The sequence below is a fragment of the Pseudophryne corroboree genome, chromosome 1 (assembly GCF_028390025.1).
Source record: "Pseudophryne corroboree isolate aPseCor3 chromosome 1, aPseCor3.hap2, whole genome shotgun sequence".
NCBI lineage: Eukaryota > Metazoa > Chordata > Amphibia > Anura > Myobatrachidae > Pseudophryne > Pseudophryne corroboree.
In genome coordinates this window covers 585794564-585821248 of record NC_086444.1, presented here as the reverse complement: position 1 = coordinate 585821248, position 26685 = coordinate 585794564, and the positions used below count along the sequence as shown (strand labels likewise).

Genomic DNA, 26685 nt, shown 5'->3' with positions numbered 1-26685 from the left:
TCAGCATACAGAGAACTTCTCCAAAGGTCGGAACAAAATTGCCACCTTCTATATTGTGCACACTATTTATCATACAGATACAGATGTAGTCATGCTCAATGTGCCTGCTGGTCTATCTAATTAAGAAAGGGTAGCGTTAATGCTATAATTGGCAGAAGTAGATTTGCCATGTAGCACAGGTGACATGTATGGTTGTACACACTCAGAGATGGTCAGGATGATATAGTATATCGGTCATCGGCTTTATAATCTAAGCTGGTGTGTACCCATCAAAACACATTCAATTGCTACACTCTTTCAACAATTATACTTCTGAAATTACCTCAGGTTATTACATTGTTTCAGTCTGTTTCAAATTGCAAGTCTAAGGGGTATATTTACTAAAATTCGTATTTGTACCGATTTGGAGTGAGATTCATCACGAATGACATCGAATGTGTGAATTTGCAACTTTTTGAATTTTTTACGCCTCATTTACTAAGCTGTCGTATTTGTATTTTTCGTGTTTTCCGATGTCGATGTCATTCGTGGTTTTGTAAGGTAGAATGCGGCCGATTTAGCGGATTTGCGGCCGTGTTATGTTTTTTTTTTCGACAGCGTCACATTTCGGTTACGGCAGGGTCTATCCGTTCCTGGACGCGTTTTTTTTCTAAGTTTCATTTTTGTCACTCATCCGTGATTGGTTTGATTCGTGATGGAGGAGTGTCTGTGCTCATTACTATAAAAACACCCCAAACCGTCCTCACCTCGTGGGTTTAGCTAGTGGAGAGGTGAGAGGAAGGTGTGTTAGGAGTTGGTGAGTAGTTTGGAGTTTGTGGAGGATTTGAGGAGGTTATTTTCGATTGTTGAGTTTTGTACTGTGTGTGTAAGTAGTCTTGTCATACTTGTTGTGTAGTTATTTAAAAGCCTGTCTAGTTTTTTGTCATTGTTTTTTATTTAAAGTCTATTGGCATTGTGTGTGTGTGTGTATGTATGTGTGTGTGTGTGTTTGGTGTGTGGTGTGTAGTGGTAGTGGAGGAGTGTGTTTACTGTTTTTTTTTTCTCAGTGTTATTTGTTGTTTGTCCTGATTATGTCCCAGTCAGAGGTGAGTGTGGTGGAGGAGGTGAGTGAGAGGGAGGAGGTGAGTGAGAGGGAGGAGGTGAGTGAGAGGGAGGAGGTGAGTGAGGTGGAGGAGGTGAGTGAGGTGGAGGAGGTGAGTAAGAGGGAGGAGGTGAGTGAGGTGGAGGAGGTTAGTGAGGAGGAGGGGGAGGTTGCTGCTGCGGCCTCCAGTAATAGTGACAGTGATGGTGCTGTGGCTCCGCAGCCACGCACCACTACAAAGACGGGCCGCAATGTTAAATTCAGCTACGCTGAGAATATGGCATTGGTGCGGGAGCTGATGAGGTATCATCGACAGTTGTTTGGCCATGATGCTGCAAATGTGTCGTCACGCCGGAAGACTGTTCTGTGGGGGAAGGTCGTTGTGGCTGTTAATAGTGAGGGTGTGGTGAGGCGGACCAAGGACACGTGTCGTAAGCGATTTTAAGACATCAAGCGCCGTGTCAAGGCTAAGATGTCGAAGGAGGCTAAATCAGCCCGGAAAACCGGGGGTGGACACCCCTTCCGAGTGTCTTATCGGGATTGGGAGGAGCCTGTGCGCACTCTCATTCCGCCAGAAGTGGTTGGTGTGACTCATGTCCGGGATTCGGATCGGCCAAGGCAGGATGGTGAGGTTTTTTTGTTTCATTTTTTTTTAATTTTAACATCTGTGCTTTGTCCTTAGTTGTCTGAAATGTCTTCTAGCTAATTGTGATTGTAAGTTGGTTCGGGTTCATTCTTATAATGTGTTTGGGATGTATTGCAGGCCTGGCCAACCTGTGGCTCTCCACCTGTTGTGAAACTACAAGTCCCATCATGACTTGCCACAGTTTTGCTATTAGAGAATGCTAAAACTGTGGCAGGGCATGCTGGTATGTGTAGTTTCGCTACATCTGGAGAGCCACAGGTTGTCCTGGCCTGATGTAGTCTTAATCTCAATTATTTATGTTTTAATCCTTTGTATTGTATAATTTTCTGGTTGCCTTGGCCTTTTTCTGGTGTCTTATTTCAAAAGTAAATCTTTGTTGGTGTATTTTAAAGAAGTGTGATTAATGTTTATTTATTTATTTATTTATTTTAATTTCAATGGACTTATGTTTATTGTGTGTTGTTCTGGGTTGAAATTTGTGTTGTTGATGTGATTTAGCATGAAAATTTGGATTTGATGTTTTCAATGTTGGCCACATATTTGTGGGTAGTGTTTTCTTGTTAGCATTAAAAATTGGTCACTTAGCGTGCAATATTGTGGTTGTGTCAAGCTACGACGTTTGGGTTTTAAGTATTATAATATTGTGCATTATGTGATGTCCCTTTGTGTATGTATTGTTTTGTCAAATTGTTTATTATTTAAAGTATACACAGCCAATTAAGTCCGGCAGAAATGCATAAGCATCGTTTAGTTTACTTCTCATCAGGTTCAACATATGTTTACATCACAATAATGAATTTGCATAAACAGATTCTTAAACAAAGTATGTTCATAAGGACAATCTTCATATTTCTACAGTACGCCAGAGAAGCAGCACAGCCACGCCACATCCCACACTGCCAAGAGATGCAGATGGTGGCAATGCAGGTAAGATTTTACTGTAAACATATATTCTGCAAACACATAGAAAAACAAAATGTTAATGTTTATCTTATCACATAGGTTCTTCTTCTGCAAACGCCCCTCCACTAAGGCGCCCATCACAGGGCTCGGTTACTGTGGCAACGAGGCCACCCAAGAGACGCCGTCTTGAGGCTCCAGCACCAGCATCACCACCCCAACGGCGCATCTCCGCAGTGTCGGCCCTGCCACCACTAGCTATTTTGTCCAGCCCACAAAGTGAGGATCCACAATCCCCTCAGTTGTCTGGTGAGTAAACATAACAATTGCCTGTAAGGAAGGATAACAGTGGGGTAGATGTATTAACCTGGAGAAGGCATAAGGAAGTGAAAAACCAGTGAGATGTGCAAGGTGATAAAGGCAGCAGCAAAAAAACATCTTAACTGTTAATTTACATATTGGACCTGTTTGCCTTGTGCCTTTATCACCTTGCACATATCACTGGTTTATCACTTCCTTATGCCTTCTCCAGGTTTATACATCTGCCCCACTGTTTGTGCACAGCAAAAATAAAAAACAACTGAACAGTCATCCTTGTAATAATCACCAACAGCAAGCACATGGTGGTAAGGTTTTTTTAGATGGTTAATTGTCAGATGTCATGTTGGCCATAGCAACAAATATGTATATTTTGAATATTTTTGAAAAACACCAACATAAATGTTAAGTCTCATCCAATTTTTATGCAGGGCCAACATCACCAGGTCTAAACTTAGGCCACCATAAGACTTTTTCACCCATTGTTAATGGTTACATTTTCTAGCAAAATTTTTAATAACGTTTTGGGCAGACCACTGACTGCCTTGAACAATGTATGAGTGTATTGGTAAACACATTTATTGTATTGTGTGTGTTGTTCCAAAGAAAGCTTCATACCCAATATGTAAATGTAGTAATTTGTATTTGTTCGAGTTCTTCGTGGTCGCACATTAATTATGGCTCAGAGTCCAACAATTCCAACAAACTTTTTACAACTGAGTAGTGAAGGTTAGAAGCAACATATTTATACAAAAAGGTGAACAACATAGTTAAGTTTATGCCACAATCTATTTATCAATTCAAAAATGAATATTTAAGAAGTAATGCATGTTGACGTAAAGCTATAGTAAGACCAATGCTAAAAAGTTACTAAATACTGGCTGTCTTCAACCCTATACAGAACCAGCCATCATGCCCGAGGATGCCCAGCAGGAAAGTGACCAGCAGGATACATACACTCTTCACCTGCAACCCATAGATGATACCCAGACAACCACGCCGCAGGACAGACCCCAGCCACCCCAAACATCCCACAGCCCCCAATTGAGCACAACACCAGCCCAGACACCAATAGGCCCTGAGTTTTGGAGCGGTTGGGCCAAACAACAGGCACAAAACTATGCGTGCCTTAACACCCACAGCCAATACCTGGCAAATCTGCCCCATCATCTGCCTAGACTGGCTCGAAACTCAGGCAGACTTATCGTTCAAGTGGGAAGAATAGCCAATTCAATGGAACAAATGAGGGCAGACAACTGCCAAATGCAAGCAAATCTCGTACGCATCATGGATGAACAACAGCGCCAACAACAATCCCTAATTCAGATCATCCAACACAACCAAATTATCAATGACAACATGTCCCGAATAATAGCTAGCCACACTGCAGCTAATACGCAACTCACTGCCAGCCTCAATATACTCAGCCAAAGCATTAATGTTTTGGCATCACACCAAGTCAGCTCTAGCTCGGGGACAACTACACCAAACCAGACCCCAGTTCAATCCCCAGTTAGACGCTCCAGTAGAACCAGGAGCAACGAGGCAGCACAATCCTCGGCACCCAGCACACACCATAAAAAATAATAATCTGGCCTGCAGCTAATATTTTTTCAAAATTTATAATATGTTGATTTGTTGTGGCAAAAATGCCTTTGTTGTAATAAATTGCTCACACGGAATATGTGTCTTGTTTAATTTGCTACAGAAACCACCTGTACATTAGTGTCTAGGCCCAGATGTGTATTGGTCTAAATATATTGCCTGCCCCTAGGTGGCCTCAGCTCAACGTGTGTGTAATCTATGGCACCCAGCACATTGGGCATGGCCGCAAGCTCACAGAAAGGTACCCTGACTGCATGCCACTGCGACTTCTGGGTAGGGAAGCAGAGAGAGGCATCTATGTGGCCACCCAAGACATCCAAAACCTGAGTGGACATTCCTAAATTAGGGTGAGTGTCATGACCTGTAATCAATACAATACTGTGTTATATGACATTACAGAAAAACCACTTAGACATAGACGTGTATGTATATTTTAAATCACCTGAATTAAATATTTATAAAAGGTGGCCTGTGAGATAATAATGACATAGCCAGTCACAGACTGGAAGCTGCCAGTAGCCATAAAGTGCAACACAGCCAGGAGTTTGTGCAAGCCTGAGCCAGAGCGAGAGCGTGCTGGCTCAGGGTCTAGGTTCAGTTTACAAGGTCATACAGACGGAAAAGGTTATTTACATTTAGTCGGACCATCTGTATAACCTGGTCATCAGACAATTTGTTAAAGTGTAAACGACCACAAAAAAAAACAGGCATGCCCAGCCTACGCGGAACCTGTACAACCTGCTGACCATGTTCATTTTCCTGGACTTGGTTTATTGTAGCCTCATGGAGCACTGTCAGGTATCCCCCAGCAAACAAGAAAGCAGTACTACACACGGTAGCAGCCATTTCAGAGTGAGAGAGGAGAAAAATGTGTTTGGGCCCCTTTAAAAGGCCCAAAAAGTCAGGTGTGAGTAATGTAGAATTGGCAACACATGTAAACACGCTTCTCAAAAGCAGGTCTACTTTTTTTTAGGCTTTTTGTACGATTAGTATTTTTTCACGGCCGCACATGCATTTTCACGGAAGAGATTTCAAATACGAATGCTTAGTAAATGACTGAGTTCTATATCTAAACAGCCGCGTTTGACCGATGGTGTATTCTTTTGTATTTTTACTACACAGCCGTAATAAAAATACGAAATGCCCTCATCACTGCCGAGATTTGAGTTTAGTAAATTACCGAGATGACACTTAGAAGAAAAAACGCAAAATCGGTCAAAATCGGGAGCTTAGTAAATATACCCCTAAGTGTTTACTAATGCCGTTTTCACATTGCAATGCCAGGTCGCACCCAGGATTTGGAAACAGGTCCGTTGGTTTGCCATTGCGGGCTAGGGCAGAGTCTGCATCGGGGCAGGTGAGGAGGCGGCTCTGGGAAATGATATGATCTCCACGCCGCCTCAGTCTATGCTATGAATGGTTCCCGTTCACACTGCATCTGACCCGGTAATAACCTTTCTTTATTCCCGGGATGAAATACCAGGTCAGGTGATCAGGGAATTCATCAGTTACCCCTTTCACACCACACAGCGACCCGCGTCAACCCAGAAATATACTGGGTCAATACCAGGTTTTTTGTGCGGTGTGAATGGGGTATAAGAGATGCACTGCAGGTTGGTCCCCAGATCTGTCCAGTACTGTATATTGTAGGTGTGGGAGTAGAGAAAAAGGAGAGTGTTAATTCATTTCAGTCAGATTGTGTTAAGGGTTTTTTTTTCTTCTAATTTTCTTTGGTCCCCACACAGAATATTCAAAGTTATAAGTAATGCCCCTTCTGTTATAATTAATTCTGTGTGTAATGAACAGTATAATTACAATGATTCTTGGAGAATCAACAAACCAATGATGGCCATTCCTTACACCTTTTTCAATTTAGTGTCAGTCAGGAGATTTCTCCTACATAATATACATAGTGTAGGCTAATTGTTTGCTGTTAATGGGGCGTTAGAGAGCTGAAATGGCCATCCCTTTTATTTTATTTTCAGTGCCAGTAAAATTATCTTTATTTTTCACAGCATCCACAGGCTGACTGTCTGCAAACTGACTATTGATATTGATGTATAATTATTTGTAAATATATTTTATTGGTTTTCTAATAGGAATAGAGAAAATCAATTACAGTACCGAATAGGCATGAACAAGTACAATTAGGCTAGTGGGATGTATAATTATTTAACATCACAACATTTCTTGAATTTCAGTGCAATAGAATATAAGCATTGTTTTCAGCGCACCCCAATGCCAAGCGTTTCTTATTGAGAAATTCAGCTAAATTTTGTAAATTATGTTCAATAATTCATATTTTTATTTAACTTTCCAGAACCCATTCATATACTGTCTGAACCCTCGCGATATTACTCTGTTATCCTGGCCTAACTGAGAATAACACATATGCATATTGTAGTATTGAATACGAGTAATGAGATTATGTGCACATCTGGAAAACACTGACAGTCACTTTGCGATTGCTTTTTCAAAGCAGGAAAACTGATAAGATAATTAACTGCTTACCTGGTATGTGTGCTTTCTTGCATGATAGATAAGTATGTAAGCTTCAGTTATTAAAACTGTTATTATTGAATTTATAAGGCACCTCAGTAGTCCGCTTTGTGGGGGCAGGGGCAGATGTGGAAGTGACACTCCAACTGGATTCTTCTGTTTGTCAACCCAGATTACATTAATATTCCTGCTGCTGTATTTCTCACACATTTATGCCACCATATAACCACTGTCTATGGACTTAGGGACTAATTCAGACCTGATTGTAGACCTGCTAAAATTAGCACATCTATGATCAGTCTTCAGACATGTGGGGGGACGCCCAGCACAGGGCTTGTCCGTCCCGCATGTCAGGCCCGGTCCCCCCCCCCCGCACAAGTACAAAAGCATCGCAAAGCGGCAATGCTTTTGTGCTGGAAGAGTAGCTCCCTACCAGCGCAGCTCCTGTGCGCTGGCAGGAAGCTACTTGTTGCTGCCCTGGTCACAGCGGCTGCGTGTGATGTCACGCAGCCACTACGGCATGCCCCCTAAATGGTCCGGGCATGCCTGCATTGCCCGGATTGCGCCCCCTAAATGGCGGCCAAACGCTGCCGGCCCGCCCCTTCCCGCCCAGCGACCGAATCTGCCTGTCAATCAGGCAGAGGCGATCGCAGGGCTAAGACAGTCATTGGCTGTCTGGCATGTGCCAGCGCACTGCGGCGCTGGCACATGCGCAGTTCAGACCTGATCACTGCTGTGCGAAAATGCACAGCAGCGATCAGGACGGAATTAGCCCCATAGTTCCTTCTGAAAACTGACAGATCTCAGCATCCGCACAACTCTTCTCCCCATGACATCTCCTTGCTAAACATTGCCTACAGGTATATGAGACATTCTGTTACCACCCATTTACACCCCTTAACAGTGGCAAATGCAAGATTTCCAGGGGAGGGGGGGGTTCCAAACACAGTCCACAAACTCCCACTCTGTGGGACATTAGAGTAAGTGTGGGAGTTTGGGGAAGTAGTAAAAAAAACTGGTATCTACCATGGACATTAATGTACACATTGGTCTTTTTATACACTGGATACTATATTGAATTTAGTATTAATAGTTAACACTGTAGATGGTCTATCGTATTGCCTGTATCAAACATATTTATGTATAAATAAATGGTCAGGAAAAAGGTTAAATATTCCATAATGAATAAATACACAAACATTAGAGAATCAGTAGGATACAGAACTGCACTTTCTAAGCACAGATTCACCCTCCTCATGGCAAGGCTCCTGTCTCTTCTTCCTGGCAGCTGCTCTCTGGTCCACTGCACTGATTGAAGGCTCAGATCCACACACACAGCAAACTTGGTAAAAGAAGCTGCTATCACTTGGCATCTGCTGCAGCTCCGTTCTGTCCCTCAAACTGCATGTTGTGGCCAGGGCCGGATTAACAATGGGGCGGGTGGAGCTGCAGCTCCAGGCCCTCCCATGAATATAGGCCCAGACCTAGCAGCAGACTGGGCCGGGTGCCTGGATTGGCATTCAGCCAGTTAAGTGGTATTTGATACGGATGGATGCTGCTTCATTTATTTGCAGCATTTGACCAATGTATCAGCTCAGCTGCAGCTACAGTATGTTCCGTACATATATACCACTGCTGTGTGGAAGCAGGCAGCCCTGTATTAGTTGGCAGCGCACCCGACAGTCACCAGCGATAAATGTAGAGATTTTTTTTAATACGTTGAAAATGAAAGTAAACTAGGCGTCGGCACACTTTTGCCATGATCCCCGCTGGCACCAGTCAGCCGCCCACTATATTTCCGGCAGCATCTTTGGCTGAGGGGGTGGTATTGCTCTGCTGCACTGCAGGGGTCTGCATGATCCCATCTCCTCTCCTCCTTCACTGGCCTGCAGCATCTAAAGTCACTGCTCCTATTATCCCCTGCATATGGAACAAAGCAAAGGTAAGCAGATTCCCTCCCCATTTTCTGTTTTTTTTCTTTTCTGTGCCAACCCCTCTACCCTTTTCCAGCATGTGCTATACCCTCTGCATATTGCCTGACTATGCTGCCAGCATTTCCTGCCAATGCAAGCCTATTTTCCTTTCTTTGACAGCCCCTCTGCCCTTCTTCTGCCAATGCTAGCCCCTCTTTCTTTACCTGACTATGCCAGCCTACCTGCCCTTTTCCTACATATGCCAGCCAGCCTGCCCCTTTCCTACCTATGCCAGCCCCACTGCCCTTTAGTGCATATGCCAGCCTCTCTGGACTTTTTGTTGCATGTTCAGACTCCATGCCCTTCTATTTGCATCCATATCTTTACCCATGCTTCTATATGCCATCCTGTTGTTCTGTCTGTACCAGCCAATATGAATTTACCCAGTCTGTGCTGCTAGCCTCTATGCTGGTCCCCGTCTGCACCAGCCTCTCTCTGCTCCTCTCTATCTCTGTCCACCTTTCTACCCTACTACTGTCTATGCCAGCCTCTGCCAGTCCATGTTTATGCCAGTCTTTCTGCTGCTCTTGTGTCTGTGTCAGCTTTTCTGTTTTATTTTTTTTATTGTGCCAGCCTTTACGTATGCTCTTCTCATGTCTGTGGCAGCCATTCTGCTCTTCTCCTATCTGTACCTGCCTATACCATCTGTGCCAGCTTTTTTGCAGTTCCCTTGTCTGCACCAGACTCTCTGCCCTTCCTGTCTTTGTCAGCCTGTCTGCCCCTCCCATCTGCACCAGCCTCTCTACTCTTCTGCATCAGCCTTTCTTCCCCTCCCGTCTGTGCCAGCCTCTCAGACTTACCCATCTGTGCCATCCTCTCTGACTTACCCGCAAGTTTCAGCCACTCTGCCCTTCCCATCTGTGTCAGCCGCTCTGCCCTTCCTGTCTGTGCAAGCCTGTCTGCCCTTCTCGCCTGTGCCAGTCTCCGTGCTCTTACCGTCTTTGCCAGTCTCTCTGCCTTTCTCATTTGTGCCAGTCTCTCTGCCCTTCCCGTCGGTGTCAGTCTCTCTGCCCTACCCATCTGCGTCAGTCTCTTTGCCCTTTTCATCTGCACCAGCCTCTCTGCGCTTCCCATCTGTGTCACCACACATTTCTCTTCTGTGCCCTCATACTTTTTCTCTTGTCCAACACCTTCTTCCTTTCCTTCTTCCTAACTTGACTTTGGCTTTCTCTTATGCTGAAGTCGAAGGGAATCTTGCTAGTGGCGGATCACAAGCAAAGTGGACAAATGGAGCAACAATTACGTGCAAGACTACATAAGCAAACTTGAAGATGACAGGTAAGCACAATCTTATTTTTTTTTTAAGCCTTTCTTGAGCAACAGAAGCATGCGAAAACTGCCTTTTTAATCTAAGAGGTTGATTCAATTAACTTGCCCTGGGGATTTTAGCAAGCAAGTGCACTTACGGTTGCTCTGGACTCGCTGATTTTTTTTTAAGCCAGTCCAGGGCAAGATCACGCTGCGAGAGGGGCGAGTTTGGTCACAGTTGCAGGTGTTTCTACGCGGTTGCTATATCAACTCACACACCTTATTGTAATTGAAGTGGCCACTAAGAGATACTGGGCAGGAAAAAAATGCTTTATTATTAAAAAAAAACAAAAACAAAAAAAACACTTTTTCTTTTGTGAATTATATTTTTAAAAAAAAGTTTATTCTATTCTTTGTGAATCTGCTACTGAAAGCTCAAGCCAGGCATTAAGTACAGTGTGCATGCATTATCCAACAAACCCGGGTCAACCATACCTAGAGGGAACCTGGACTGGACAAAAAAGAAGTAGGAATACTCTTACCACTTTAAGCCAGTATCACCAAGGAGCATTTGTACAGCTGTCATGCCATATTTTCCTTGGTAGATTACGGCAATAGACTGTTTTTAAGTGGTGTTCGAAAATATGTACTAGGAAGGCCATTAACCAACCATGATTAACAATCATTGGGCCTAATTCAGACCTGATCGCTAGGGTGCATTTTTTGCATCCCTGCGATCAGGTAGTCATTGCCTCCAGGGGGAGCAGGAATTCGGTGTGCACGGGTGCGATCGCATGTGCAGGAGAGCTGCACAAACAGAAGTTTGTGCAGTCTCTGCACAGCCCAGGACTTACTCTTCCAGTGCGATGATCGGGGCCGGAGCTGACATCAGAAACCCTCCCTTCAAATGCCTGGTCCCTCCTGCGTTTCTCCGGACACTCCCTTAAAACGGTCAGTTGCCACCCACAAACGGCCTCTTCCTGTCAGCCACCTTGCGATCAACCATGCGATTTCTTTTTACGCTCATCCTGTCGGTATGCACCGATGCCCGGTGTAGTCCTCTGATGCGCCGGCACATTGCGATGAATATGCATGCGCAGTACAGAACCGATCACTTGCTGTGCGAAGACGCACAGCAGTGATCGGGTCTGAATTAGGCCCCTTGATTGTTAACCACCGATGGTCGATGGTTTTGCCATTGCAGAGCACGCAGCACATTTTTTTTTTATGACTGGTGTAGGGGCATGGAACTTAGCTCTGGACCCTGGTTGTGCCACTAATCCCAACTCCCTTTTTCTGTCCACTTTCAGGCCAGTCCCGAATGGATGACCCTAACAGGGGGGTAGTCAGCAGGTTTGGGAAGGGGGTATATATGATAGATAGATAGATAGATAGATAGATAGACAATATGTATAGCTCATATCAGTGAAGATGATTGAAGGTAGGTGTTGTCCACAACCAATGACACTACCTTCCCATAAAGACCAAACCTCCACACCCTCCAGATCATTAGTCACAATGCCACAGTGCTGGTCACACCCTCCCTGTCATGGCACACAATAGGCCCTTCAGAAATATTGTCTCCAGGCCCATAATGACCTTAATTTGGCACTGGTTGTGGCAGCAGCTCTAGTAATCATATTATATTCTGTTGCTATTATTGTCATAATCGCTGGCCATGGTGAGGAGGTTATCCAGGCAACCAGAACCCCCCAGGGGGCATTTGCCTATGCTTAAGCCACAAGTGGAGGTTTGACTAAGCTGATTATGACTCTGAATCAACTTACCATGGGCACAATTTGTATATGCTTATGGAAACAAACAGCATCTCCTAATAGTGGGAGACTTTCAGTCTCTAGTCAGTAATTGTTTCACTCTTTATCTATTGGAACTTTTCTGGCAGTGTTTACAGGGTGCCTAATCCAAGTATGCAGATTGGGCCAGATGTAATGGAGTCTGAGTTGGCTGGAGGCCCGGTTCCTGGCAGAACTGTTACTTTTTTAAAATCATTTGCAAGACATGGTTTTGCCTTTTACTTGATTGCCTCTTTAAAAAATATCCGTGTTGGGCCAGGAACCCGCACCTCCGGCCAACTTGGATTCCAGTACATGTGGCCTATTGTCTTTATTGCGTAAGTTACTAATACATACAGTACTGTACACAAATATCCATTTGCAGAATATTGTAAATCTGTAATTTTTTAAAACAAACTCATAATATACTGTACTTATATTTTCATTGCTGAAAATATATAATTATATTTGCCTTTTTATTATTTCTATGTTTCAGATAAAAAACAACTATTTTTGCACATGCTATCTGCTCTTCCTAATTTGTCTATTTTAGTTGTTATTAAGGGAGCATGTTTTGACCTTGTGGCAGGTCTGTATTCATTTTAATATATATCTTGCACTATTGTTATTTTTATTTTATTAGATGTTGATACTATAAGGGCCCTTCTTTATGTTTGAAAACACAACTCTATTTACCATTTACATTTACCAATATGACCGTAATTCCAAGCAGCATAAAAGGAATTTTCACTTGGAACAACAAAGCAACTTCTATAACTTGTGAATTATATGCCAAACATTGATTTACAGACAGGGGAGCATGTAATAAATCAGATCACACTGAGGGAAACAATGAGGGTCACAGAAAGCTGACAAATTTGAAATTGAAGAGCAAAAAGAATTATAGTACATGGTAAGTTTTACTGCAGATACTTCACCTTGCACTACAGCCTAAATCTCAGATAGAAGATGGAGACCATGTACAGTAGTTATAGAATTTTGCATACTGATTAATAACTAACAGTCAGTGGTGCTATCGCAGTCCCATAGGTCTGCGGGAAAATCTGGCCTTGAGCCCAAAATTGTCTGAAGCTGTGTGTTTGTGTGGGTCTGAATAGGGTTAATTTTAAGAAAAATTATGTAAAGTCAGCTGCTCCTGTCCCATGGATGATTTAAGATAAAAGATAGGATAACTTTTCAATTTGGCCACACATGTGCAGACAAATTTTGATGGGATGTGGCCATTGAGCACCCAATGTAGCTAAGTCATTACCACAATGCATGTTAGTGCAGTCAGAAGATGTTAATACTTGCCTTTTGATCATAATGGTCCTAGAAACCTATCTTCCATTGTTCCAGTGATGATCTCATTGATTTTGTTAATTTCACTAACTATAAAATATGCATACACACAGCACACATAATTGGTGTGCCTAGCATGCACATAGATACATCCTTCCTAAATGTGCAGTACAGATTTTTTTTTAAAAAAAGACCCTTCAAAATCTGACCTATAATAAGACTCAACAAATTTTTAAGTGGAAATCATCCATGTGACCTGAAGTATGTTAGGTCATAAAAGCCACCCCTACTTCTGTTAGAATGTATAATTTAGTAAGATACTGTAGAACAAAGAACACTGTATCAAAGATCATTGGGGCAGATGTATTAACCTGGAGACGGCATAAGGAAGTGCTAAACCAGTGATATGTGCAAGGTGATAAAGGCACCAGCCAATCAGATCCTAACTGTTAATTTACATATTGGAGCTGATTGGCTGCTGTGTTTATCACCTTGCACACATCACTGGTTTATCACTTCCTTATGCCGTCTCCAGGGTAATACATCTGCCCCATTGTGTCATAACTAGGTGTGTGCCAGTGGCGCCTGACACACAGGATATGTGCATTGCATATGCACTGTGGGCGCAGAACCACTGGCAACACCAGCAGGTCTGTGCTGCACTAGTATTCTGTGGCTGTGGTATGTAGCTGCAGCGCCCATCTACTTGTAATAGTGTTCAATAGATTGGTAGCTGGGCAGCACTGCATTGTGTTGTCTGGACGCTCCGCTCCTCCCAGCTTCACGTTCTGTGTCTGAAGTCTATGTGTGTGAAGCATCTTCTGCAAGGTAGAGATATGTGGTCCACAGGGGAAGGGGGGATTTCACACAAGGACACACATACACACACACCCCTCTCTCTCTCTTCCTGGCATAATGTGTATCAGGGGCTCTACCTGACATAATGTGGGCTCCAACTGGCATAATGTCTATCAGGGGCTCTACCTGGTATAATTTGGGCTCTACCTGGCTTGATGTGTATCAGGGGCTCTACCTGGCATAATGTGGGCTCTACCTGGCACAATGTGGACTCTACCTGGCATGATGTGTATCAGGGGCTCTACCTGGCATAATGTGGGCTCTACCTGGCATAATGTGGGCTCTGCTTGGCATACTGTTTATCGGGGCTCTACCTCGCATGTGTTTCAGGGGCTCTACCTGGCAAAATGTGTATCAGGGGCTCTACTGGGGTGTAAGGGTCTCTACCATGGCATAATGTGTAGAAGGGGCTCTACTGTGGTGTAACATGTATAAGTTTTACTACTGTGTGTTGTAATGTGAATAACGGACACTACTGTGCCATGTAATAAACACTCATTCCAAGATCAGCACAATGGCTGGTAAACACATTCAGTATAAAATAGGACATTATAACTTAACAGTAGCAAGCTTAGGATCAGTAGATTTGTAATGTGTTTTTTTTTAATCAGCAGTCATTACACTTTAGTGGCAGCATACCACATAGTGCTAGACACTTTTATGGTAACAAAAGCATCCACTACTTTCAAATTTTAACAAAGCCTATTGGTGGTCACAGACGAGTGATTACCCACAATAAATCCAAGAATAAACAACAGAAAAGAGGAACTATAGTACCTACAGCTTGCCAAGGCCTCAATGTCCTCTCTGCCCCTGACTTCTGTGACCAGCATCTTCACCTGCCTCCTGCCTTCTTAGCCCTTGTAGTTCAGCGCCACGATACTATCTCCTGGGGGTCACTTCATCCAGGGTCCTTAGTAACAGGATCTTGTCATGGGGATCCTAAGGGGCTCCATCCAATTACTAGGGCAGGGGTCCTCTCAGGATCATTTGTTGGCTCACCTCTCACTGCCTGCTCACTCTGGACGTCCCGCAGGGGTCTTCCTGGGTCTCTTGTCTCTCATCACAGCTCCATGAGACTTTTCTTCAGTGAGTCTTTCTCGGGGTCATCCAGCATCCTAGCAGGAGCAGCAGCCCTTCATTATCCACCAGCATCAGCACAGGAAGCCCATCCACAGCCTGTGTCTTGACAGGAAGATTCCCTCCTGCACTTCTCTCCTGTGACTACATTGCTGAATGATTCACCAGGTAAACTTCCATCTGTGTGACACCGTCTCTCCTCAGTTGCCCCTTTTTATTCAGCAATGCTCTGGTAAGCCCACCCAGCATTTGGGGCCCCTGTTTCTTCAGTGGCCACTCTCCCCCCTGGAAACAGCCACCCATCTGGGGATTTCTGAAGGCTTGGTCGGGGTTTGTGGATGTTCTCTTTCTCTCAAAATCTCATATCTATTTTGAACTGTAATTGGATTAGGTTCAGCACAACTCATTTCCCCATAATACCTATTAGAAATATTTTTTCTCCAGTTTTGTGGTGAATAAGTTTGATGGGCCTGATGGTTTCTCTCTCCCCTATTTTCCCTCATAAAGATCCTTCCTTTAGGTGTTTGTGAGTAACGATTACTCCTATCCTGTACGTCCTCATTATAATTCCCCCTTATTTCTCTAGTTTTAAATCTGCCATGAATATTCCTTTTTGAGGCATGGTATTCTTGTGGGCATTGCTCCCATTAGAGTCCTCAGTATCGGTTTTTTGGTCCCTACAAAAAAAAATTCATTTCCTTTCCTTAAGGATTTTTTTCTTCTTTATTTAACCTAATTTCTATTTTCTCTTCCATCTCTTTATATTCTGGTAATCATGAGAAAGGAGTGATGAATTGTTTGTTTTTTTCTATTTGTTCCTCTAGTTCTTTTAAGTCCTTAGTTCTCTCTTTAATAATAAGTTTCATAAGTGAGAAAGAACAATTTTCAATTGTTCTATTCCACTCTTTCTTAAATTCATCACTGGCCTCCGTAAATGAGGCCTTTTTGTCTATTTTCAAACTTTTCGGTTTAACACTAATATACTTTTCTAAAGTGGCCACTTCCCACCACAGATGACTCTCTTTAAGGAGATCTTTCTCTATACGTCTCATGATACTACTTAATTCCTCATCCTCTAAATTAACTATCTCAGTGGGAGTGCCAAATAAGGATTCTAATCTTTCCTTCCTCTATTCCCTACAAGCAAACATAATTGCAGCAGGATGACCAGCACCTGGGTGTAAACAACACTAAAAGCAAGTCAATAATGGTGCTGTTCTTTTCCTGCGCACAAATGGGCAGCTCAAATGTGCTAGAAGATATGGGATCACGCCCAAGATCCCCAACAACAATCCACAACAACAACAACAGTTTATCTCTAGCTCATATGTGTGCCCAATTAATGAAATGAAATTTCTAACAAATTATAGAAAAAGATATACTCCCCTGGTTTAATCCAATTCTCTTCAAAAATCAGTTTTTCTCTGAGAGCGATGTTTAAACATAAAAGGGAAGCAAAAAGACAAAAAGTCCTTGTGTAATACTGTTTGAGTATAATTGCACATTCAGAGGTGAAAGATATGTCACCACGCTAATAGTGATATAAATATGTGTTGGGGTTTTAACCCCTAAATCCAACCACTCACAATAGTGAATAAGGAAAGAGGCATAAATAATAAGATTTTACTTACCGATAAATCTATTTCTCGTAGTCCGTAGTGGATGCTTGGGACTCCGTCAGGACCATGGGGATATAGCGGCTCCGCAGGAGACAGGGCACAATAATAAAAGCTTTAGGATCAGGTGGTGTGCACTGGCTCCTCCCCCTATGACCCTCCTCCAAGCCTCAGTTAGGATACTGTGCCCGGACGAGCGTGCATAATAAGGAAGGATATTGAATCCCGGGTAAGACTCATACCAGCCACACCAATCACACCGTACAACCTGTGATCTGAACCCAGTTAACAGTATGATAACAACGAAGGAGCCTCTGAAAAGATGGCTCACAACAAGAATAACCCGATTTTTGTAACAATAACTATGTACAAGTATTGCAGACAATCCGCACTTGGGATGGGCGCCCAAGCATCCACTACGGACTACGAGAAATAGATTTATCGGTAAGTAAAATCTTATTTTCTCTGACGTCCTAGTGGATGCTGGGGACTCCGTCAGGACCATGGGGATTATACCAAAGCTCCCAAACGGGCGGGAGAGTGCGGATGACCCTGCAGCACCGAATGAGAGAACTCCATGTCCTCCTCAGCCAGGGTATCAAATTTGTAGAATTTAGCAAACGTGTTTTCCCCTGACCAAGTAACTGCTCGGCAAAGTTGTAAAGCCGAGACCCCTCGGGCAGTCGCCCAAGATGAGCCCCCTTCCTTTTGTAATGGGCTTTTACCGATTTTGGCTTTGGCAGGCCTGCCACAGAATGTGTAAACTGAATTGTATTACAAATCCAGCGAGCAATCGTCTGCTTAGAAGCAGGAGCACCCATCTTGTTGGGTGCATACAGGCTAAACAGCGAGTCAGATTTTCTGACTCCAGCCTTCCTGGAAACATATTTTTCAGGGCCCTGACAACGTCAAGTAACTTGGAGTCCTCCAAGTCCCTAGTACCCGCAGGTACCACAATAGGTTGGTTCATGTGAAAAACAGAAAACACCTTAAGGAGAAATTGAGGACGAGTCCTCAATTCTGCCCTGTCAGAATGAAAAATTAAGTAAGGGCTTTATATATGATAAAGCCGCCAATTCTGACACACGCCTGGCTGAAGCCAGGGCTAATAGCATCGTCACCTTCCATGTGAGATATTTTAAGTCCACAGTGGTGAGTGGTTCAAACCAATGTGACTTTAGGAAACTCAAAACAACATTGAGATCCCAAGGTGCCACTGGGGCACAAAAGGAGGCTGTATATGCAGTACCCCTTTTACAAACATCTGAACGTCAGGCACTAAAGCCAGTTCTTTCTGGAAGAAATTCGACAGGGCCGAAATTTGAACCTTAATGGACCCTAATTTTAGGCCCATAGACAGTCCTGTTTTCAGGAAATGTAGGAAACGACCCAGTTGGAATTCCTCTGTAGGGGCCTTCTTGGCCTCACACCACGCAACATATCTTCGCCAAATGCGGTGAAAATGTTTTGCGGTTACATCCTTCCTGTCTTCGACCAGGGTAGGGATGACTTCATCTGGAATGCCCTTTCAGGATCCGACGTTCAACCGCCATGCCGTCAAACGCGGCCGCGGTAAGTCTTGGAACAGACAAGGCCCCTGCTGGAGCAGGTCCTTTCTTAAAGGTAGAGGCCACGGGTCTTCCGTGAACATCTCTTGAAGTTTCGGGTACCAAGTCCTTCTTGGCCAATCCGGAACCACGAGTATCATTCTTACTCATCTCCCTCTTATGATTCTCAGTACTTTTTGTATGAGAGGCATAGGAGGGAACACATACTCTGACTGGTACATCCACAGTGTTACCAGAGCGTCCACCGCTATTGCCTGAGGGTCCCTTGACCTGGCGCAATATCTAGTTTTTTGTTCAGGCGGGACGCCATCATGTCCACCTTTGGTTTTTCACAACGGTTTACAATCATGTGGAAGACTTCCCGATGAAGTCCCCACTCTCCCGGGTGGAGGTCATGCCTGCTGAGGAAGTCTGCTTCCCAGTTTTCCACTCCCGGAATGAACACTGCTGAGAGTGTTATCACATGATTTTTCGCCCAGCGAAGAATCCTTGCAGTTTCTGCCATTTCCCTCCTGCTTCTTGTGCCGCCCTGTCTGTTTACATGGGCGACTGCCGTGATGTTGTCCCACTGGATCAATACCGGCTGACCTTGAAGCAGAGGTCTTGCTAAGCTTAGAGCATTGTAAATTGCCCTTAGCTCCAGTATATTTATGTGGAGAGAAGTCTCCAGACTCGATCACACTCTCTGGAAATTTTTTCCTTGTGTGACTGCTCCCCAGCCACTCAGGCTGGCATCCGTGGTCACCAGGACCCAGTCCTGAATGCCGAATCTGCGGCCCTTTCATAGATGAGCACTCTGCAGCCACCGCAGAAGAAACACCCTTGTCCTTGGAGACAGGGTTATCCGCTGATGCATCTGAAGATGCGATCCGGACCATTTTTCCAGCAGATCCCACGTAAAGGTTCTTGCGTGAAATCTACCGAATGGGATCGCTTTGTAAGAAACCACCATTTTTCACAGGATCCTTGTGCAATGATGCACTGATACTTTTCCTGGTTTTAGGAGGTTCCTGACTAGCTCGGATAACTCCCTGGCTTTCTTCTCCGGGAGAAAACATCCTTTTCTGGACTGTGTCCAGAATCATCCCTAGGAACAGTAGACGTGTCGTCGGAAAAAACTGCGATTTTGGAATATTTAGAACCCACTCGTGCTGTCGTAGAACTACTTAAGATAGTGCTACTCCGACCTCCAACTGTTCTCTGGACCTTGCCCTTATCAGGAAAGCGTCCATATTTCTTTTAGGAAGAATCATCATTTCGGCCATTACCTTGGTAAAGACCCGGGGTGCCGTGGACAATCCAAACGGCAGCGTCTGAACTGATAGTGACAGTTCTGTACCACGAACCTGAGGTACCCTTGGTGAGAAGGGCAAATTTGGACATGTAGGTAAGCGTCCCTGATATCCAGTGACACCATATCGTCCCCTTCTTCCTGGTTCGCTATCACTGCTCTGAGTGACTCCATCTTGATTTGAACGCTTGTATGTAAGTGTTCAAATATTTCAGATCTCACCTAGCCGTCTGGCTTCAGTACCACAATATAGTGTGGAATAATACCCCTTCCCTTGTTGTAGAAGGGGTACTTTGATTATCACCTGCTGGGAATACAGCCTGTGAATTGTTCCCAATACTGCCTCCCTGTCGGAGGGAGACGTTGGTAAAGCAGACTTCAGGAACTTGTGAGGGGGAGACGTCTCGAATTTCCAATGTACACCTGGGATACTACGTGTAGGATCCAGGAGTCCACTTGTGAGTGAGCCCACTGCGTGCTGAAACTCTTGAGATGACCCCCTACCGCACCTGAGTCCGCTTGTACGGCCCCAGCGTCATGCTGCGGACTTGGCAGAAGCTGTGGAGGGCTTCTGTTCCTGGGAATGGGCTGCCTGCTGCAGTCTTCTTCCCTTTCCTCTACCCCTGGGCAGATATGACTGGCCCTTTTGCCCGCCTGCCCTTATGGGGACGAAAGGACTGAGACTGAAAAGACTGTGTCCTTTTCTGCTGAGATGTGACTTGGGGTAACAAAAGGTGGATTTTTCAGCTGTTGCCATGGCCACCAGGTCCGATGTACCGCCCCTTTATACGGCAATACTTCCATGTGCCGTCTGGAATTTGCATCACCTGACCACTGTCGTCTGGCAGATATGGACATCACATTTACTCTTGATGCCAGAATGCAAATATCCCTCTGCGCATCTCGCATATATAGAAATGCATCCTTAAAATGCTCTATAGTCAATAAAATCTTGTCCCTGTCAAGGGTATCAATATTTTCAGTCAGGAAATCCGACCAAGCCCCCTCAGCGCTGCACATCCAGGCTGAGGCGATTGCTGGTCGTAGTATAACACCAGTATATGTGTATATACTTTTAGGATATTTTTCAGCTTCCTATCAGCTGGCTCCTTGAGGGCTGCCGTATCTGGAGACGGTAACGCCACTTGTTTTTATAAGCGTGTGAGCGCCTTATTCACCCTAAGGTGTGTTTCCCAACTCGCCCTAACTTCTGGCGGGAAAGGGTATACCGCCAATAATTTTCTATCGGAGGAAACCCACGTATCATCACACACTTCATTTAATTTATCTGATTCAGGAAAAACTACAAGTAGTTTATTCACACCCTACATAATACCCTTATTTGTGGTACTTGTAGTATCAGAAATATGTAACACCTCCTTCATTGCCCTTAACATGAAACGTGTGGCCCTAAAGGAAAATACGTTTGTTTCTTCACCGTCGACACTGGAGTCAGTGTCCGTGTCTGTGTCGACCGACTGAGGTAAATGGGCGTTTTTACAAGCCCCTGACGGTGTCTGAGACGCCTGGACAGGTACTAATTTGTTTGCCGGCCGTCTCATGTCGTCAACCGACCTTACAGCGTGTTGACATTATCACGTAATTCCTAAATAAGCCATCCATTCCAGTGTCGACTCCCTAGAGAGTGACATCACCAATACAGGCAATTTGCTCCGCCTCCTCACCAACATCGTCCTCCTACATGTCGACACACACGTACCGACACACAGCACACACACAGGGAATGCTCTGACAGAGGACAGGACCCCACTAGCCCTTTGGGGAGACAGAGGGAGAGTTTGCCAGCACACACCAAAAACGCTATAATTATACAGGGACAACCCCTTATACAAGTGTTTTCCCTTATAGCATTTTTATATATGTAATCATATCGCCAAATAAGTGCCCCCCCTCTCTGTTTTAACCCTGTTTCTGTAGTGCAGTGCAGGGGAGAGCCTGGGAGCCTTCCTCACAGCAGAGCTGAGCAGGAAAATGGCGCCGTGTGCTGAGGAGAATAGGCCCCGCCCCCTTTTCGGCGGGCTCTTCTCCCGGAGTTTGTGAGATCTGGCAGGGGTTAAATACATCCATATAGCCTCAAGGGCTATATGTGATGTATTTTAGCCATAAAAAGGTATTATACATTGCTGCCCAGGGCGCCCCCCCCAGCGCCCTGCACCCTCAGTGACAGTTGGTGACTGTTGGTGAAGTGTGCTGACAACAATGGCGCACAGCTGCAGTGCTGTGCGCTACCTTATGAAGACAAAGTCTTCTGCCGCCTGTTTCTGGACCTCTTCAACTTCGGCATCTGCAAGGGGGGTCGGCGGCACGGCTCCGGGACGAACCCCAGGGTGAGACCTGTGTTCCGACTCCCTCTGGAGCTAATGGTGTCCAGTAGCCTAAGAAGCAAATCCATCCTGCACGCAGGTGAGTTTTCTTCTCTCCCCTAAGTCCCTCGTAGCAGTGAGCCTGTTGCCAGCAGGACTCATTTATTCTAAGCAGCTCAGGAGAGCCACCTAGATTGCACCCTTCTCGTCGGGCACAAAAATCTAACTGAGGCTTGGAGGAGGGTCATAGGGGGAGGAGCCAGTGCACACCACCTGATCCTAAAGCTTTTATTATTGTGCCCTGTCTCCTGCGGAGCCGCTATATCCCCATGGTCCTGACGGAGTCCCCAGCATCCACTAGGACGTCAGAGAAAATCCTTTAGTGGAGAAAACCGTCACCATAAGTTTCAGGGGGTGCCCCCTTCAACATTAGACTCACAGATAATAACTTGTATAAGGCATATAGAGTAATTTGATCTCATAATTCCATCATAGAGAGAGAAAGAAGCAGGGGATTCCCCTTCACCAAATCACTCACAAACTGAGTCTTGTATATGATGCAGAATAGGTGGGTCTTCTAGTTTCTTTAGAAATTCACATTCAGTTTCCAGGATAAATCCTCAAGGCAAGGTGAAATGATATACTGATTTTGAACAGTATAAAAAAACAATTTTATTTAAAACATTGTCCTTAAAAACTCTATAGAGCATACCCGGGTTGGAGATTTGTCCAGGAATAAGATGGTACATGCAAAGAAATGGGGCCCTGTCTAAGCAATCCCAGAGTCCTCTCGTCGCCAGGTAATGTCCCTTCTGTAGACACAGGTACCCCCACCTATGCATTTCGATCCTCTAGGGATCTTTGTTAAGGTGTATGGGGTAACCTGTGTCATGTGCAATTTATACCCAGTATAAATAAATGATATGATACAGTTGTGCATGATTAACAGTCTCACCCTTCCCTCTGTGTGTTTACAATAAATTGCACTTCCGTTCATGATAGTTTTATGAACAACACATAGTCCCGGTCTGAAATCCATACACTTCCCCTCCCAATATGACCGCCGGTTCATTTCCGTCTCTTCCAATATGGCGTCCGCCCCACTTCCACCGCATGCATATCGCGTAGTCTCCTATGTTCTTTCATTGTGTTCCTTCGCATTATATCTGTAGATGACGTCAGCTCCATTCCCACCGGAAATGCGTCCCGCGAGCTCTGGCCTCCTTCGACCCAGTCCTTTAGTTCCACACAGTATACAAGTTCCTGTGTCTGTTTTTTTCTCTCCCGGAAGCTTCCTGTTACATGTTACCATAGTAACATCTATAACGGAGTTTTTAAAGTGCCCTTAGTGCAAAGAAAAAGTAACATACATGTAATCCTTATAAAAATATATGTTAAAACGCTAAATATATACTTTTAATTTCTTACCTTCCTACTTAAATAAATTACAAAATTACAAAAAACATTGCAGCTCAAAATCGCTGTTAAGGCCCAAAGGTAACAAGGTTTTATACTTATAGATGTAGGTCATCTCCATTTTGGCTAAAGTACTTATAATGTCTTTTGATCTCTCTGTTGTTCTAACCACTTTTAGACCATAAAAGTTTTTTACATCATGTAGAGAGCATTTATGTTTTTCTTTAAAATGGTTCGATAAGACAAGGCCTTTTTTGATGTTTCTGCAATGTTCAGCTATTCGTACTTTTAGTGGTCTTGTGGTACGGCCAATATAAAGTCTATCACATGTGCATTCCATTGCATAAACCACATTAGCTATATTGCATGTTATAAACTCTTCTATTCTATGCTCAAAACCGTTAATAACAATTTTATCTACTTTGGAAATGGTTAGTCCATTAATATTTCTACAGCCAATGCACGAACTGAATCTGTAAAAACCCTTTGACCTATTGTAACTAGTGCGTTCTTCTTTCTTCGGATACATGCTTCTCACTAGCTGGGTCTTAATGTTTCTTGCTTTTCTTTATATATGTACCGGTCTATCTGGAAGCATTTCCCTATTACCAGATCCCTTTGTAAAATGCACCAGTTTGTATCATATCATTTATTTGTACTGGGTATAAATTGCACATGACACAGGTTACCCCATACACCTTGACAAAGATCCCTAGAGGATCGAAATGCGTAGGTGGGGGTACCTGTGTCTACGGAAGGGACATTACCTGGCAATGAGAGGACTCTGGGATTGCTTAGAAAGGGCCCCATTTCTTTGCATGTACCATCTTATTCCTGGACAAATCTCCAACCCGGGTATGCTCTCTAGAGTTTTTAAGGACAATGTTTTAAATAAAATTGTTTTTTTATACTGTTCAAAATCAGTATATCATTTCACCTTGCCTTGAGGATTTATCCTGGAAGCTGAATGTGAATTTCAAAAGAAAATAAAAAACCCACCTATTCTGCATTATATACCAGACTCAGTTTGTGAGTGATTTGGTGAAGGGGGAAGCCCCTGCTTCTTTCTCTCTCTATGATGGAATTATGAGATCGATTTACTCTATATGCCTTATACAAGTTATTATCTGTGAGTCTAATGTTGAAGGGGGCACCCCCTGAAACTTATGGTGACGGTTTTCTCCACTAAAGGATTATTTATGCCTCTTTCCTTATTCACTATTGTGAGTGGTTGGATTTAGGGGTTAAAACCCCAACACAAATTTATATCACTATTAGCGTGGTGACATATCTTTCACCTCTGAATGTGCAATTATACTCAAACAGTATTACACAAGGACTTTTTGTCTTTTTGCTTCCCTTTTATGTTTAAACATCGCTCTCAGAGAAAAACTGTTTTTTGAAGAGAATTGGATTAAACCAGGGGAGTATATCTTATTCTATAATTTGTTAGAAATTTCATTTTATTAATTGGGTGCACATATGAGCTAGAGATAAACTGTTGTTGTGGATTGTTGTTGGGGATCTTTGGTGTGATCCCATATCTTCTAGCACATTAGAGCTTCCCATTTGTGCGCAGGAAAAGCACAGCACCATCATTGACTTGCTTTTGGGGCTGTGCTATTGCTTAAGGTGGGTACACACTAGTAGATATATCTGCAGATCAATTGATCTGCAGATATATCTATGAATGGATCGGGCAGTGTGCTGTGCATACACACTGCCCGATCCGTCGGGGACTGACGTCATGAACTGGGCGGGCTTGTACACACGCCCGCCCAGTTCAGCTGTCAATCACCGGCGGCCGACGCAGCGTGTGTCCGGGCGGTCGGCCGACCGCCCCGTACACACACAGCAACGCGCCAATATATCGGTAGATATATTGGCCGTCGGCTGTACTGCGCGGCCGACGCGATACGTCTGTGAACGACGGAGTTCACAGACGTATCGGCTGTACACACTGGCCGACGGTCCCGCGATATATCGGCCGTTCAGATGTATATTGCTCGGGACATGAACATAATTCTGGGCTTGAGCTGGACCACTCTAGGGTGTTGTCTGTTGTATATATAAGCTACTCCATTGTGGCACACTATCTAAACCTTCTCTGAGGGCAGACTGTAACAGGCTTTACTCCTTGATCTATTCATGTTATAGTCCTTACTGACCACTAATTAAAACAGAGAATCCTTCCCTTAGTATTATGTTCCTACCACAAATTTGCATTGTAAGGATAAAGCTGTTTGGGTGATACATACTGATAGGCAAATGGAAAATATATATATATAGATAAAAAGTAATTTTAATTATTTTTGTCACCTTACTGTAAAACAGATTTGTGAACTGTGGGTCTGTTTTTCTCTACTAGGGCCTCTTGGTAACAGTATATTTTTTACACAGGTCCCAATATACACTAGTGGGAAATTTATCCACTTCTTTACTGAAATACTTAAGAGCAGTGTTAGTTTTGTAGACGAAAATTATGACTAAAAGTATTCATCGACTACAGTTTATTTCAGGACTTAGGGGTCCATGTACTAAACGAAGATAAGCCTCCACAACGAAAAATTCAGTGAAAATGCTTGTACATATCGCTTCTCTGCATGTACTAAAGCATTTTCACTGCCTGTTATCTGCCTGCGCTAAGTACTGTGCCTAATATCGCACTGCCATAGGCTACTATGGCGGCGATATTCCCCTCTGCTATTACTAAAACCTCTGATGGCTCACCGCTGCCCCTTTCCTCCTGTGCCCGCTTCGTCAGGTTTTGCTGCCGTTAACAGCCCTCCGGGCAGCACAGAGCCGTTGTCTGCTGACCTGCAGTGTTCGTTTTTTGTTTTCTGATTAAAGTTTTTCTTGTTTGTAAAAAAAAAATCCTGCTGGAGCAGGTCAGCTGACGTCACGTGCTTCACTCTGTGTCCTCGAGGCAGGCTGCTGCAGCTGTGCAGTGTGTTTCTGGATCCTGGATTGTTTATGTATTTGAGTTCTCTCTTGTTTAGCCCTGGTCAGGATACTCAGTGTAAATTGTGAGTTTTTATTTAATAAAGGCTTTGACTTACTGTGACTGTGCCTGTTGTGTGGGTGGGCTCTGGTTGATGTCTTTGTGTTGGCAGCAGCAGAACCATATGTAGACATGACAGGATGATGACCTCTTGTCAGCTATATAT

General features: G+C 44.0%; 1 protein-coding gene across 4 annotated transcripts in view; it reads right to left on the bottom strand.

Moving 5' to 3' along the window:
- LOC134900183 (putative nuclease HARBI1) overlaps positions 1 to 26403 on the bottom strand; it is a 38672-nt gene extending 12269 nt beyond the window's left edge. Inside the window, exons 1-2 of one of the 4 annotated variants that reach the window (XR_010173731.1) lie at positions 26249 to 26392; positions 15001 to 15669 (exon numbers count right to left, since the gene is read on the bottom strand). The gene's annotated coding sequence lies outside the window, so the exon portion shown is untranslated. Of the gene's footprint in view, positions 1 to 15000; positions 15670 to 22749; positions 23447 to 26248 lie in introns of those variants that run through there. The other 3 variants (XR_010173725.1, XR_010173743.1, XR_010173737.1) reach the window with 3 other exon arrangements.
- Between the last annotated feature and the right edge of the window lie 282 nt (positions 26404 to 26685).